Source organism: Triticum aestivum, chromosome 4D (genome assembly GCF_018294505.1).
Source record: "Triticum aestivum cultivar Chinese Spring chromosome 4D, IWGSC CS RefSeq v2.1, whole genome shotgun sequence".
Lineage (NCBI taxonomy): Eukaryota > Viridiplantae > Streptophyta > Magnoliopsida > Poales > Poaceae > Triticum > Triticum aestivum.
In genome coordinates this window covers 450,899,048-450,912,526 of record NC_057805.1, presented here as the reverse complement: position 1 = coordinate 450,912,526, position 13,479 = coordinate 450,899,048, and the positions used below count along the sequence as shown (strand labels likewise).

The following is a 13,479-nucleotide window of genomic DNA, read 5'->3' as shown; positions in this document are numbered from 1 at the left end:
CTATGCTCGGGTGTGCTCGCAGCGGTGGATCCAGATGGAAAGGAAGAGAATTGCAAGGGCGAGTGGATGCAGGCGAACCCTGGGGCGCCGAGGATGTCCTTGTCCTCATCGGGGAGTCGCGGGATGTTCGACACGTGGAGATCTAGGCCATGGACATGTGTTGTGCGTCCAACGCGTCCGGGGGAAAGAGGCGACTAGGGGAATGGGCAAGGCCGTGCACCGTGCACGTAGAGCCCTGTCCAACAAGTAAGTTTTTTCATTTTTGTTCTATTTTCTGTTTTTTGTTTGTGTTTGTGTTTTGCATTTTATTTTGTAGTAAATGAATTTTGTTGTACATGAAACTTGCCACATAAATACTAGAGAATATTTTGAGCTAGCGCACAAAGTTTGAGGTTACTTTGAAATGTTTAAAATCGGTTATGATTTTATTTGGTCCATTTTAAATAACTAGTAAGCGTGCACGTGCAACGCATGTGTCAAACATGAAAAACTCTAACGAAATATAGATAGATTTCTTGAATTTTTTGAAAATTCATACAAGGTGCATTTATTGACCTATACAAATAATTTGATTATCATTCTTCATGATCAGCATTCTTGTTGAAAAAACACATTGCACATCTTTGCGTTAATTATATAAATCTCTTATCTAAATGCACACTTTCTCAATGCATAGCGCCCAAGATTATAATCCCCTGTAAATGAATTTCAGTATTTGAACAAAATATACAGGCGGGCTTCGGCCCATTGCAGTATGTGTCAAATATACAACCGTTTGAATTTTTGCTAATCATATTGTTATAGTATAATCTAAGCAGAAATTAGAATCACCTAGTTGGATAATAGATTATTTAAAAGGTTAATCACCATTCTCCATACACACATACAAGTACCAATCAATAAAGATCCATTTATGTATCAACAATAATAAAGAACTATTACTATGAGAAAATGAAGTGTCGTTCACAGAAGTGATAAGATGCCAGGTGAGAAAATCAAGTATCAACATTTATATATCTCCAGCCAATTGAAGATAATGTCATGCAAACCAAACCATGCCTTCGCTCTTTACAACAAGAATTCCTGCCAAGCAAAGCAGAGAAGTGCAGAATAAGGAATTTTGTTTATAGAGCTATCCTCCAATTCCTAAAACACATATAAAAGTCATGCATGACACACTCTACATTTTCAGTGTTGGCACTGCAAAAAAAGCATATCATGATTTCCCTATATACTTTCCTGGCGCATATATACGGAACTCCTAACCCAAACTTACCCAAGAAACTGTAGGTTCTTATCAACAAAATTCCATCAGCCTATCAGAACGGACAAATGAGGAAATTTTTTACTTAGAGAACCTCACATCGACCATCCGACATGTCCCAATTTTGTGAAAAATAGCAGATCATCAACAAGCTCACACAACATTGTTCATCAAGCTCTAAACTCTGAATGCGAGGGGATCTCATAGTACATGTTTTCCCCGCTGGTTTTCCAACTGGCCAATCGGCTGATGGTACCAAACCAACTGCAATACATAATAAGACTTGTTGGTTGATGCAACCAAACCAACTACAATACATCCTAAGCCAAGTCGGTTGACACACCATAAATCGGCTGCAACTCCAAATAAGAAAATGTTCAGACAGAAAAAGATAGCAATGAACTTGAGATCTTGCCTGCACCTTGTCAGTCTCCTCCGGGACTTGTTGACGCCTTTGAGAATTGTAAGCACTTCACGCGGAAGAAAACAACATTCAGGCAAGTCTCTGTCACTACATCAATGCATCCACCAAGTATAAAAAAGGTTCCCAACTCACCTCCACGGCAAACTCAAAGGAAATAATGGATTTACACAGCTTTAAAGTAGGCTTTTCTGAAAACAAACTCAAAATTGAATTAGACCACAATTTACAAAATTAAGGTAACTAGGAGAAATATATGACAAAATTCCTGAAATTCTCATAACATTTGTACTGTGAATGACAACAGAAAAAAGAAAAGAAGATCTGAATAACAGTAATTGGAAGGATAGAACAACATTTGCTTTAAATAAAATTAGCTAGTTGAGGCTGCAAGAGCAACATAGAAGCTAGCATGGATCTAGCAACTACTAAAGTACATTTTAGGCAAGCACGCCTGACCAGCTACAGACCATTTAATCGCTAGTGCTAAAAGAGATAAAACTCATAAATGCAGACCTGCACGTCTCCTTGTATTCTTGGCTATTTGTGTACCTGCCCTTTGTCCGGATGGTCTTCTTCATGTTGCACGGGCCACCACACTCGGAGCTCGCTAACGCGTTTGCCATTAGCTGCTGATCCTCCTAAACCACATCTCCAACCATTATGAAAGAACAAAATGATTCAAGCTCGACAAAAATATGAATTGGTTTGTTACAAATTATGTGAAAATGCACATGCACCAAATCATGAAGAAAAAGCAAGGCGATTGAAAATGCAAAGACTCAGTATCACACATTAATTCAACATGAGTACACACGCATAGTTCATATGATGGACATGAGAATAACTATACACAGAATCCAACTTCTAATTTTGAACTAAAACGCTAAATTGGAATGTATGAACTGAACGGGAATTCTAGCTGGAACCTTCAGAATTTAGAATGTGGCGGTTGGGTGTAGGAAGAGCTAAAACAATTGATACAGCATCTTTCATGCTTTCTAATTATTTTTCTTGCCCTATCCATGGGTGTAGGAAGAGCAGATTGGGCAAATCATAACATACAAGAATCCAATACAGGCCAACGTTCAGAGAAGCCTGTACTAATTTAGCTTGTAGAAATTCAGATAAACATGTGTTGAAGAAGCCCGCTCACGGGAAAGCATGCCGCTTGGTGGCGAGGGCCTCAACGTGGTGGCGGCGGTGGTCAAGCAGAGGAGTGGAGACCGGAGCGGCAGCCCGCACTCACGTCCATGGGTATTTCTTGTGCTTGAAGACCATGTTGCCTCATCAAGTTTACACACTCATGGCAAAGAAGCATCTGTATGACATTAATATCTCGAACCTGCACAAGAAAGGTTAATATGCAAACTTCTGCCATTTTTCTTTGCTGGGTTCTAAATCTGACATTGACAGACAACATAAGGTTAATAGGCTCACATATCCTTGCTAGGGAAAAAGTGGTACCATACGGGAATAGTAGGAAATAAGTTAAGAGACACTAATAGCTTAAGAGTACATATAGCTTGCACATGCATGGACTCACACTCAGTATCAAGGAATAAGATAGCACATAACTGCATGCCGAACAGATCAGCCATGCCCATCTACTTCCCTCATTGCCTGCAGGAAATGTCATGTCAAATCCATTCAATGAACACATAACTGAATTGTGCAAATTCAAGTGAAGTAAAAAACACAAACTTCCTGGTTTATCAATTCACTAAGTTGGCAGGCATTATAAGTCTCACACCGCCCTAAACAATTTACTAAGCACGTACATTATAGCTTCAATGCATTGGACAGAAAAACAAATTACCTTCTTCGCTGCGACGCTGCATTTAGGTCTCACGCCCACTCATGGCGACAGAAGAAAAAAACCACAGTAATTTAAGCAAAAGAGAGTGAGGGAGAGAACCTTGGAAGAAGCGGACGCCGGTGTCGAGGAGCTGCTGGGACCAAGAGGAGGAATCGCACAGGTCGAGCCGTCGAGGGAGCAGACCTCCAGGGCGCCGCGGCGGATCAGCTCCAGGCATAGCGCGGCGCCGACGAAGCCCTGCCCGCCAGTCACCGCGAGCCGCACGCCCTCGATCCCCTCATTCTCGCTCAGATGCATCTCGACTGCAGCTTCGGGTGTGGGGCTACGGGGCGGCGCGGCGGATCATAGCGACCGCAGCGGGGCTCGGGCGGCGACGCGGCATGGCGCGGAGGTGAAGAGGGAAATAGGGTAGAGATGGCGTCCGTCGCGCGGGGCGGCGGCGGAGGCTGGGAGGCGTCCGGGGGGAAAGGGGAGGAAGGCGGGGGCGGGCAGTGGATAATTTGTGGGTTCAGATGCGTTTAGCGGCGTGATGTGCCGAGGGGCAGGATGTGCAGAACATTTAATCTGGAGCGTTAGTTTGTGTGGCGAACCTTGAATGTAATATGGATTGTTGGATGTAATTTAGTTTGATTGATCTAACGTCTCCGATACTTCTGTATACACTTTGCTATGTGGCTTTAGAGGGAGTTATGTTTGCTCTTTTAATAGTAGTATAGATGCTAGGGTCATTTGGAGAATTTTGGGTGACGTTGTTTCCCTTAAGACAATTACTTAGTGGAGAATTTTGCTGTGTGGCTTTAGAGGGAGTTATGTTTGCTCTAGCCATCTCAGCAACAACAACAAGAAAAAGAAGCGGAAGGGTGCCCGGGTTCCTGCGTCGACTGCCTCGGGACCTCCGCTCTTTGTTCCGGTTCCTCAGGCCACTCCTGCTGCTCCGGTGTTGCCTGGGCCCGTGCCGACCGGGCCTTCCGCAGTTTCGGCTGACACGCAGATTGGAGGGAAGAATACTAGTCTTTGGTGCTACAAGTGTAGGACAAATGATCATCTTTCTAAGGATTGCAACGTGTCTCACTTCTGTTACATTTGCAATAATCATAAGCATCCTCTTCATCGTTGTTCTGTGCTGAAGCAGCCGAGACCTATGGCAGCCTTAGGTGGTGTGGGTCTAAACGAGGCCATGTTCGTGCATCTGCCCGACTCGGTTTTTAAGGAGCACCTTGCACCATCATGTTCACCAACTGGTTTGGTTATGATATCGGGAGGTTCAGTGACGGCAGCTGTTGTGGAGGCTGAGATTGCTAAAATCGCCTCGGTTCAAACTTCATGGAAGTGGGAGGGCGTTCCTTATGGTGATGATGCCTTCTTGGTTGCCTTTCCATCTATGGAGGTTTTGTGTCGAGTGTCTGCTTTCGAGTTCAAAGTCAAGTCTCACAATGTCATGATTGCTATTAGTGAATGGAAATCAGAAAATGATGTCAAGCCTGCATATAATCCGCTAAAGCCAGTTTGGGTACATGTCACTGGAGTTCCACCGCCACTTCGCCACTTTCTTGGTTTGTGGGCGGTGGGATCCGTCATCGGTGCAACACAAGATGTTGACTTGATCTGTTTACGACGTCGTGGCATTGTGCGTATTCAGGTGGCTGTCCTGAATCTAAATATATTCAAGAAAGAGGATAATGCAGGGAGTGCCTCAGTGTCGGCTGGGGTGTATATCAAATTAAATGGTTATGACTTCCGATTTGTTCTCGAGGACGATGATTTCAAGTCCAATGATGATTTTATCCCTCGTATTTGGGAACACCATGATGATGGTCCCGACCATGGGGCTAACCGCGAGGATGACTTGCCTGATCGTGATGCAAATAAAAAGGAAAAAAATTCTAGAGTCTCTGGTGCAGCTTCGTCTGAATCTCAGTGTGATGGGAGTGTGACCGTCCCAATGAACACGGATGTTCGTTTTTCGGATGCACAGAGAGTTTGCTCGCACACACCCATGAGCACCATTGAAGAGTCACATACAGGCCTGGACCTTCCCAGCCGAGTTGCTGCCATGCATCAGATTAATGGGGAGTTTGGTCCACCAGCTGCTGGCCTAGCGGAGACTGTCGACTCATCTACATGTCCAGCTGATATGCATGAGGCTACAGATCTTCGCCAGCGAATGGACGTGCCGGTTCAGCAGCCGGCTGTTGCTGTGGTCAGCCCACCCACGCAGGCTGGTCTGCAGTCTTCCAAGCCGTCTCACGATGCTACACAGATGGCGCCATGTGTTCGTCTCTCTGCACCGAATTCGTCTTCAACACCTACCATGTTCGCTACTGCTTCATCATTATCGACGGATCGCCTGATGACACCGGTGGCTCTTACGTCTGAGGGAAGCTCTCCCCTTCAGCGTAGTAACCGTCACCCCGTCTCCGTTGACGGTTCTTCTCCGACCGACGAACATGCTATGGACAAGGCAATGCGACGTCAGGCTGCACGTAATTTGGACACCGTTTCAGGTAACTTATCCGCAAAATCTTTTCTTTCCTTTTCAGATTCACGTATTTCTTCTAGCTTAAAGAATGTTGGATGCTCTATTGGAAAGAATGATAATGAAATTAATTTATCGGTTGGGGTGCTTAAACATATGGAGATTGACCGATTAAAGGTTTCTCCGAAGTGTAATGCCTCCATACCTAACCCCGAAACCGAGGAGGAGGATGAAGCATATGCCAAATATGATGGTCCGCTTATATCCCACTTGGTTGGTGAGGTTACCGAGGTTGGATTGGATGACACAAGACCTGGGTCCATGTTTTGTGACTTCACAGCGTCCTCGCGGAAATCTAAATCACACTCCTCTAAAAAGAAACAAAAACCGCCCAAGAAGGCGAGGAGTTCCACACCAATCCGAGTTTCCCCATGAAAGGCATGTTTTGGAATAGCAGAGGTCTCTCGGACTTGGCTAAACATAAACACGTCGGGATTGTGTAAGGGAACATGGATTGGATTTTGTGACAATTTCCGAGGCTGGTAAGTGTGATTTTCGGCCGCATGTCCTCGATCACCTATCAGGTGGTTTCCACTATGCATGGCATAGTCTACCAGCTCGTGGAAGGTCTGGAGGAATTCTTCTTGTTATTCTGACAACAGTCATGGACTTGTTGGCCTTTTCAATCGGTGAATTTCATATAAAATATCACCTAAGAAACAGAGCTGACAATTTTACATGGACTCTAGTCGCAGTCTATGGGGCTGCCCAAGATGAGCATAAACCGGCTTTCCTTCGGGAATTGGTAAACCTGGCGAAGGATAACCCGTACCCAATGCTTATTGGAGGGGACTTCAATATCCTTAGATACCAGGAAGAGAAAAATAATGACCGTTTCGACACTCATTGGCCCTTCCTATTCAACGCTGTGATAGACAGTTTGGATCTTCGGGAGGCGAGTATGTCAGGGCGTCAGTTCACATGGGCTAATAACCGATCTGTGCCGACATATGAGAAGCTTGATAGGGTACTCATGGATACCGAATGGGAACTAAAATTTCCACTGGTAACCGTACGAGCCCTAGAGCGTATCGACGCGTTATCGGATCATGCACCCATCATTCTAGATTCTAAATCTACGAACCTAGCTGCACGTCGTCCTTTGAAATTTGAATTGGGATGGATGCATCGGGAAGGATTTGTAGACATAATCAAGAATGTTTGGGAGAGGCCTGTTGTTGGTCGTACACCTATTCACAGATGGAACTTTAAAATGAGGGCCATGAGGCAACATCTCACTGGATGGGCGAAACATACCAACGGGATATATAAAAAAGAAAAACAACGACTCTGTATCATCATTGATGACCTCGACAAAATTGCTGAAACGCGCACCTTATCTCAACAAGAGATTGAATTGAAAAATCAATCTAATGAGAAGGTTGCACGTCTTTTGCGAGAAGAAGAGATCAAATACTACCAAAGATCCAAAGCTGATTTCATTCTGTGATAGTAATACAAGATACTTCCAATTGGTCGCCAATGGGCGGCATAGGAAGAAATGTATTTATAGTCTCCAACAAGATGAGGGGCGGATCGAAGGTCAGGAGGAGCTCAAAAAGTATATCACCAACTACTACAAATCTCTATTCGGGGCGACGGCCGAAGGGAACTTCACCCTTGATGAGACCCGAACAGATGATATCCCACAAGTCACGACTGAAGAAAATGATATCCTTACATCACCATTCTCTGAAGAGGAGGTGAGAGCTGCGGTGTTCCAAATGGAACATAACAAAGCTCCAGGTCCAGATGGTTTTCCCGCAGAATTCTATCAGAATTTCTGGGATATAATCAAGTCTGACCTAATGGAGTTGTTTAATTGCCTTCATGCCGACAAACTTGACCTATTCAGACTTAATTTTGGTGAGATTGTCTTGTTGCCGAAGATTAAGGAGGCTGAATGGATCCAACAGTTCAGACCCATATGCCTCCTTAATGTCAGCTTCAAAATTTTCACCAAAGTGGCTACGAATAGGTTAAACTCAGTAGCTGACCATGTTGTCCGGCCATCTCAAACGGCTTTCATGCAAGGAAGAAATATACTTGATGGCGTAGTAATCCTGCATGAGACCGTCCATGAGATGCACCGAAAAAACATGAGTGGAGTAGTATTCAAGATCGACTTTGAAAAAGCCTATGACAAGGTCAAATGGTCTTTCCTCCAACAGGCCCTAAGGATGAAAGGTTTCTCCGATAAATGGCGCGAGTGGATCCATAATTTTGTAACTGGAGGTAGTGTGGCCATCAAAGTCAATGATGATGTAGGCCATTACTTTCAAACAAAAAAGGATTACGACAGGGTGACTCCATGTCTCCAATGTTATTTAACATTGTCGCTGACATGTTGGCTATTCTGATTGAGCGCGCCAAGCAGGACGGCCAGATTGCAGGAGTAGTGCCACACCTTGTGGATGGTGGTCTCTCTATTCTGCAATATGCCGATGACACGATTATCTTTATGGAACATGACCTGGACAAGGCTCGAAACCTTAAACTCTTGTTGTCAGTGTTTGAGCAAATGTCGGGTCTTAAAATAAACTTCCATAAAAGTGAACTTTTCTGCTTTGGAGAAGCCACTCAGGCGGCGGCCGAATATGCTGACCTGTTTGGTTGCGCACATGGCCAATTCCTGATTAAATATTTGGGAATACTGATTCATTATCGATGTCTCACCATTGCGGAGTGGAAGCATGTAGAGGAGCGGTTAGAGAAACGATTGAGTAGTTGGAAAGGCAAATTGCTCTCAGTTGAAGGACGACTGGTTTTGATTAACTCTGTCCTCACAAATATGGTTCTCTATATACTTTCTTTCTTCCAACTCCCAAAAGGGGTCTTGCAAAGACTGGACTATTTTAGATCTAGATTCTTTTGGCAAGGAGATGGTGAAAAGAAAAAATATAGACTGGCCAAATGGAGTGTGGTTTGTAGGCCGAAAGACCAAGGTGGCCTTGGAATTCATGACTTGCAAATCAAGAATGAGGCCCTACTTAGTAAATGGTTGTTCAAACTTCTTACTGAGGATGGTGTTTGGCAAACCATGCTTCGCAACAAGTATCTAGGCCAAAAGGCAGTGTCTCAGGCATATTGGACACCTGGCGACTCGCACTTTTGGGCTGGCCTAATGGCGGCAAAGAAACATCTCTTTCGCTTTGGGTCTTTCGCGATAAGGGACGGGTCAGAGGTTCGTTTCTGGGAAGACATCTGGCTAGGCAATGTCAGTCTTCGAGAACAATATCCAGCCCTGTACAACATTGCTCGCGAAAAGAATAATACTATTGCGCAAGTGCTCAGTTCATCCCCACCCAATATTTCGTTTAGGCAGGATTTGATTGGCCCCCGACTTATGTCATGGCACAATCTTTTATCCCGTCTGGATTCGATTAATATTAGACAAGGCCGGGATGTGTTTCGCTGGAACCTTACTACATCAAGGTCATTCACAGTAGACTCTATGTACCGTGCACTCATGCATTCTGAGGTACCGGTGAGTAACAACAAGAAAATCTGGAAGTCGAAGATTCCACTAAAAGTTAAAATCTTCATGTGGTATCTTCGTAGGGGAGTTGTTCTAACCAAAGACAACCTCGCACGACGCAACTGGCCAGGGAGTAAGAAATGTTGTTTTTGTACTCATGAAGAGACAATCAAACACCTCTTTTTCCAATACAAGTTTGCACGTACTACGTGGTCAATCATCCAAATAGCGTCAAATTTGTATCCGCCCACAAGTGTCGCCAATATTTTTGGTCACTGGTTGGACGGTATTCCAAATAGATTCAAAACGCTAATACGGGTGGGAGCATACGCCTTACTATGGTCGCTTTGGCTATGTAGAAATGATTTGGTTTTCAATGATAAAAATGCTTCTCCTTTGCAGGTTATTTTCCGTTGTACGCACTCGCTTCGTACGTGGTCTACGCTACAACGAGTGGAGTACCAACCGCTGTTCAAGGCGGTGTGTGCGCGGTTGGAGCAGGTGGCTACGGTGGTTTTTACCCAATATGGGTGGCAGCATAATCTCCGTATCGGTCCACCATCCCTCGCGACATAGGCATAGTGTCGGTCTATAGGACTCTACTGTCGCCGATTTGTCGCTTTTTTCCATTCATTTTGTCAGACTTTCCGTGTTGGGCTGTGTGCATCCTAGTTATGTAGAGGCCGGGTGTTACTCATAATGCTTTGTATCCGCTTGATGCTACATTTCGAGATAATAAAAGCGCCCTTTATCGAAAAAATTACTTAGGGGAATATATGAATTGGAGACAAGTAGAAGTAAGCTTTGCAAAACACCATAATTTGACAATTGGAGACAAGTAGAAGTAAGCTTTGCAAAACACCATAATTTGACAATTGGAGACAAGTAGAAGTAAGCTTTGCAAAACACCATAATTTGACAATATTAATGGAAGATTACTGTAGCTTAATTAATTATAGGGGTGTTACAACTAGCCGGCCTTGCTACCTACGTATTGGACGGCAAGAAGCGCATCAGGCAAGCGAGGGCTGAGCGGACGATACACGCCTTTGCCCCAACAGAGCTCCTGTACTGGAAGTCTGGAAGCGGGTGTGTTTAATTATGCAGAGGAATGTGGTTATAGTTAGTTCTTGAAAAAAAAGTCTTTCTAATTAGATATACCTTACTGTATATTCAATCTGATTGGCTATGTGTTTATGCCCAATGAGGCGGTCTTTTTTACCAGGCTGTATACGTGACAGGTTAGCAATAGTTGCACCGCACAAATATAATACTTCAATTTCAAACCTTCATATCTCAACGACTACAATAGGATAAATAAATGTATAAGTTAACTTTAGCTTATGTGACCGAATTGTGGTGGACTGTATGTCTCCTGTTTTATAATAAAATAATAGATAGATACTCCATGCGCTCCAGTTTTTAAGTTGGGCAGGGATTTTTAGATCGCTGATTTAACTAACATACATATATATTCTTTTATAAAAATTATATCGTTAGAAACTACATTTGATAATGAATCTAAATATATGTTTTCTATATAATATAATACATGTTTCTCTATAGTTAAATTGAAGGTCTGAAAATCCGTGTCCGACTTATAAACCGAACCCGAGGGAGTACATGGAATTGGATTAAAACACTAAGTGTGAGTGGGAACTTGTGGTGGCACTAGATAAGTTTGCCAAATTTCCTTTTTGCTCCCGAAAGAACGCAGTCATGACTCATGAGTATTATTCATGTGTCTATGTTGGAAAACTGGCTTATTGGGCAAGTTAGTACTTCAACTACTGCATAACTTTTTTTTTTGATATGGAAGATCTTTAATATGGTACTTTGGCCATTGATTTTGTATGTGTACACCATAAACAACCATAAAGTATGATATTAAAACTGATAAGTACACTCATATTATTATCATCTTGCCAAACTAAACATATTTCCTGCATATTACATGTCAAAGCTAGACAATAATGGATACATGCTTTTGGAAAATTGTCAATTTTGAGCAGAGGAAATATAACGTGGTCACATTTAATATAGTAATTTTTGCGAGCCCGCTGCAGATGACAAATGATGCATTTGATGAAATTGTGTTTTTTATGGATATTCTTTCTTTCTTTTTTCAGCACAGAAAACACTCTTGTGTATTGCTATTTTTATTTTCAAGATATCAACATGCCAAGAATATTCCTAAGCAATCCTAAAAAAAAGAATATTCCTAAGCAACAAAGATATTAATCCAAGTTACTAAGCTCCTAGAAATGATGAGTTGTGGTTTCTCTCGGGGTTCCATGAGTCATTTGTGGGGTCCATTCGTAAGAGCTTCATGGCCTGAGAGTTTATGGGTTTGCATGCAGGTAACCGTGGTGTTCGTATAGGGCCCATGCGAACACCATCGATAGACAACAACACTGCAACGTGTAACAACATCACATCGGCAACCCAACACCTTTATTCACCACGAAGACCATACGCCTGCAACAAGTAAGACTATATCGATAAAGAGAAATAACAATACAACCATAATCAGCGGCATGACCATATTAAATGCCGACCCAGCTTAGGTAAAACGCATAGCAAGCCAGCCATAATAGACACATGCAAAAAAGAGCTAAATTACGACCGAAGAATGACGTGGCAAGACACGCCTCTCCAAGAAGAGGAGGCAAACATACTAAAACCCATAAAAAATGTGAAGCAAGCAGCTTCGAACTCCCGACCACTCCGCTCAAACGAACCACCACGCCATCACAATCGATGTGAAACACTTTCTTTTTCACTCTTTTATTCCTTCTTCAGTTCTTGGATTTCTTTTGGACGTTTTTTATTCAATTCCTTTTTATCATTTTACTTTTTCTTTTTTCATTAATGTGTGGATTATTCACAAATTCATGAACATTTTTCTTAAAATTTCATGAACCATTTTTTCCACCATGAACTTTTATTCGAATATGCAAAAAAATCCAAAATCGATGAATTCTTTTCAAATTGGTGACTTTTAAAAAAAGATGAACTTTTTTCAAATTGGTTAACTATTTTTTCGTATTCAATGAACTTTTTCAAAATCCATGAAGTCTTTTCAAATCATTGATTTTTGACCAAAATCGATGAACTTTTTAAAAATTTGTGAACCTTTTTCAGAATTGATGACCTTTTTTCAAAGTCGATGATCTTTTTTTAAAATTTGGGATTTTTTTTTAAAATCGATGAACTTTTTTGAAAATTGATGAACTGTTTTTCAAAATCAATGAACCTTTTTTGAAAATTTGTGAACTTTTTTGAAAATCAATGAACTTTTTCCTAATTTGTGAACTTTTTTGAATTCATGAACTTTTTTGATTACATGAACTTCTTTTAGTTCGTGTTTTGTTTTCAAATCTGTGAGCTTTTAAGTTTTTATCTCATTTTTTTTCAAAACAATCACGTTTTTCTACAAATCAGTCTGCAATAGAAAGCGCGTCTAAACTTATTCTTAAACTATTCGCTTGAATGATTCACTCCCGACTAGTTGGCCTGTTGGTTAGGCAACCTGCACAAGATCTAAACGGCGGGAGGCCTATTCCTCATAGGAACAATATTTTCACGGTGTTTTCATTTTCGCTATGCTAGCTGTCGTGGGCCAGCCCACCAGCTGCGGCAATGAGCGCCAGTTATCTGAACTGGCGAATGAAGCACCGTATAGGAGCTCCCCATATGAACATCACCGATAGACATCAATACTGCAACGTGTACCATCATATCGGCCCACCCGACACCTTTAGTGGTCACGAAGACCATACCGCCTGCACCGAGTAGGACTTATATACCGATAAAAAGAAACGACGACACAACCGTCATCCCTATTCCTAATGTCTCAGTTGATAGTCTCTGTTCCGGGTTTATTTTCGTCCCACCATTTTCATTCGTTTTTTTCGCTAGTTTTTTTTCATCCTCCCCACGCACTAAAAAAACCTACGCT

General features: G+C 42.5%; 1 long non-coding RNA gene across 2 annotated transcripts; it reads right to left on the bottom strand.

Annotated features, from left to right (window-relative positions):
- Positions 1 to 682: 682 nt before the first annotated feature.
- LOC123098532 (uncharacterized) lies at positions 683 to 4,017 on the bottom strand. 2 transcript variants are annotated; one of them, XR_006447815.1, is made up of 3 exons: positions 3,604 to 4,017; positions 1,686 to 3,308; positions 683 to 1,083 (listed from the first exon to the last, which is right to left on the bottom strand). It is a non-coding gene; the product is annotated as an uncharacterized lncRNA (long non-coding RNA). The 2 variants fall into 2 exon arrangements; XR_006447814.1 differs by having other exon boundaries at positions 1,686 to 4,017.
- Positions 4,018 to 13,479: the final 9,462 nt, after the last annotated feature.